Below are 4,087 nucleotides of genomic sequence, written 5' to 3'. Positions count from 1 at the left end.
CTTTTAATTCCGTTGATAATTATATTAAACCTGTATTGAAACAAATACGTTCGTGTAAAGTATTATACGTCTAATACTTTGTTAACGTTTTCAAGTTATAATATATACACATATACATATATAATCATGTCAGTTCATATAATGGTTCGTGAATCATTGGAACTTGATCGAGGTTAAATGAATGTATGAACATAGTTTAAAATTATTGAGATTCAACTTAACAAACTTTGCTTATCGTGTCGGAATAATATAAAGATTAAAGTTTAAATTTGGTCAGAAATTTCCGGGTCATCACAGTACCTACCCGTTAAAGAAATTTCGTCCCGAAATTTGAGTGAGGTCGTCATGACTAACAATAAAAATGTTTTCATGCCGTATATGTGTTGATAAATAGAGTTTTATCACCGTTAAATAATATGGATAAAACAATCCAATTACTCGAAGCGTATGAGGGAAGTTATCGTAATAAAGTGAAATGAAAGAATAGAGATTCGTCTTAGCTTTTGACGTAGTTACGATTGATTTCCGAAATTTAAGGAATAGAAAATCTTCATAATATAAATACGATTTGATTCTTCGGAATTTGCGGAAATTAGGATTTTATTTGATTAAATGCGTAATCCGCCTTGATTGTTATGTCTGATATTTCGCTATAAATTGACCTCTTCCGTTTCATTTATTTTCACCACTCCTATAATCTTCTTTCTTATTTCATACATCCCAATAGATTGTGAAAATGCTTAATCCAGTTCTGATTCTTGATATTTTCCTGGCTATCGTATCCTTCATTCTTCTTTTTCATCTGCCACCAGAGGAAGTTATTTTCTTCTACTATTACCTTAGAGTTATAGTGTTTTTCATTCTCCCGTGTCTTTATATTGCTATACGCATTGATATACACGGTTTGTAATTTCGAGGTTGTTATCGGGCTTTATGTTCTCCATTATATTTCGGAGCTTCATGCTTTCGTTTTCTCTTCCCGACCTTAAGTCAAGCGGATAATGGTCTAGAATTCGTAGGTATGAAGTTTCAGATGAACATAACTAATGTTCTAAGAAAGAAATGGTAATAGCACAATCTGACTTGTCAAATTACCAGAATACCTCGAAAAAGACCGAATCATTAAGAAAATATTTTCTTGATATTTTTAGAGATTATATAGAATGAAAGAGTTATGTAACATGGTTCATGATGAGGGTATGATCTGTGAATCTTTATCACGTTCCATTAGAAACTCAGCATGACTTACTGTAACATAATCACGTTGATCAAGTGTCATTATATTATACTAACTCATGCTTCAATTCCCAACATTACTTCAAACATCCATTTTTCTAATTTTTCAGAATTTTAGAAATTAAAATAGTTTCTTTTATGTTATAACACAGATAGCGCAAAGAGATGAATGATTTCAAATAAGAATGGTTATGAAAATATCTTCAGAAATATCGAGGATATTTATAATGAAAGATATGATAATATCTTAGAATATTTAAGATAATGATGATGATGAAGAATATCGTCCGCAAAGGTTTTAGAGTAAGGAGCAAGGTATTTACTAAGGATTTCAGCAGACACTGAATCATTTGGATTCTTTGAAGGCAGGTTCAGTCTTTGTGATTTATCCACAGCCTCATTCATACTTTGCTCAATCCGTTTTCCAGTTCCAAACCTTCTCTTTTTCTGAGCTTTGCCACCATACCATTCTTTATCATCAAACTTTTGACTGTTATAGTCGTTTACAGTTTTTGCTGCTTCATCAGCATTGTTCCAATTTCAAAGAACTATTTCATAGTTTGGGATGTTTTTCAGAAACTTCACCTTCGAAGTATGTAAGTCTAGAAGATAGATGTTATCTATATATAACTGTTGTCGTAGAAAATGCAGCAGATTCAAAATACTGATTGCTAATTCCCGGTAGTTGGTATGGCAATTACCGTTATGAGATGTGGATGAGTACATGATAGGGTTTCAATGAGTATAAGGATTTTTCGGAAGGTCAAGGATCAATGAAGTTGTTGGTAAATTTACTGCTAATGTGGTGGAACATAAAAGGTTCTCCGGTAAAAAAAATGTATATGTCAAGGTTATAATAAAACTAATCTGAAAAGTCAAAATTGGCTGGTTGGAAGTGAGGTAAAACTGGATACTTTGAAAAGAAATTGCAAGGTTATTTTCGGTAAAAACAACGCTAAAGGATCTTGCACAGTTTTGAAGTCAAAGTATAGATTTGAAAGATGTAGAGATCTAAGAATGATGTCACCGGTTCAGAGTTATGACTTGGATTCTGATCCGTCAATATCAGAATATGTAATTGAGTTTGTATGGAAACGATTGTATATCGCTGTGAGCATGGTTAATAATTTTTTTGAATCAAAGTTGAAGAATGTACAGTATAACATATTAATTGTGAACTTATATATTTCTCGAGAATTACCTACCCGTTAAAGATTTCACAAGTAATATTTTGTACAAAAGAATTTTCATTACAGTCTTTATGAAAATATATGTATGTATATTTCTTCAGATGTAATACGGATTTAATGAGTTAATATCATATTAAGCTCATTTGATTTTCGGCTTGACTTAGAAATGATTAATCTCTAAAACATTAAAGATTACATAATCTTTGCGGAGTTGTTCACTAATGAAATCAACACTTCATTATTTATTCTTATTGATATTCCTCAGTGAAGGATGTTGGTGTTCGTGGAATTTTTTTGTGAACCTTACAAGGCACAGATGATGTTTTCTGGAAAGTTTCGAGTATATCGAAATTGGAAATGTAAAATCAATTATGTAATTGAATATTACACTTGGTTTATTATGAAATGGAATTCATTAAGTTGAAACAGAGATTGTAGTTAACAATGGTTAAGTGTTAAGGAAGGATGTACATCATTGCATATTAGTAATATGAACTAACCGAGTAGTACCTACCAGTTAAGATTCACACGTAACAGCTTAGTACGAAAAGATTTATTTTGATTTCAAAATTCATATATATTAAATATACATAAAATTTCTTCAGGGGAAATGAGTTAATACATCATCGGTTATTGTTGCTGGTATTTCTTGGTAACTACGGTGCGTATGACGTTGATGCTCGTGGAACAGATTGTGATGTTGAGGTGTGGGATGCGGATGTTGTTGGTGGTGGTGGTGATGGTACTGTTGGTGTTGTTGATGGTGGTACTGTTGCTGCCGGTGCTGCTGTTGGTGCTTGTAACCTTTGCACCACATTCTCCAAAGCCACTACCTGAGCGCGAAGCTCGTTGACTTCTTCTATTACACCGGGGTGATTGTCGGTTCGGACGAGTGGTTGAATAAGATCTAGAATTTGAGATAATATATAATCGTGACGAGACACTCTGGAAATGAGAGAGAAAATGGTGTCTCGAATAGGTTCGCCGGTAAGTGCTTCAGGTTCTTCGCCAAGAGGGCAATGTGGTGGATGAAAGGGATCACCTTCTTCTTGTCTCCAATGACTAAGCAGGCTACGAACCCATCCCCAATTCATCCAGAATAGGTGATGGCTGATTGGTTGATCCATTCCGGTTACACTATCTTCGGAATTCAGGTGAATATCCATATCGGAATAGCTGTCAGAGTTTAAGGAATTTGAACTAGATACGGGATCCATCTTGTATAATTAGGGAGATGATTTTTTTATATGAATTAGATTATAGAATTTAGTTTGGTATTCTTCAATACATAATTTACATATGTATATATAATACCAAATTCCATAAATCACGGAGAAATTTTCGAAAGATATCAGGAAAAGTTTACAGTAACAAATACGCTAAGATATGAATTTTTGTCTATACACTATTTATGCAATAAATGCAGGAAAACGTGTCTAGACTTAAGAATGATAAGCATGTAATTTCCGACAAGAAATGATAAGCAAAACTTTTAACATGCAGACACGGTCGAAGTCCAGACTTACTAATGCATCTTAACAACTATCAGTTAGACACATTCATGCAAGACCTGGTTCGCTAGGACCAACGCTCTGATACCAACTGTGACGATCGCTCCAAATCCATATGGACAATACGTCATTCATTGATTTCATTGCGAG

Source organism: Rutidosis leptorrhynchoides, chromosome 7 (genome assembly GCF_046630445.1).
Source record: "Rutidosis leptorrhynchoides isolate AG116_Rl617_1_P2 chromosome 7, CSIRO_AGI_Rlap_v1, whole genome shotgun sequence".
NCBI lineage: Eukaryota > Viridiplantae > Streptophyta > Magnoliopsida > Asterales > Asteraceae > Rutidosis > Rutidosis leptorrhynchoides.
Note: the sequence above shows the minus strand (reverse complement) of the source record.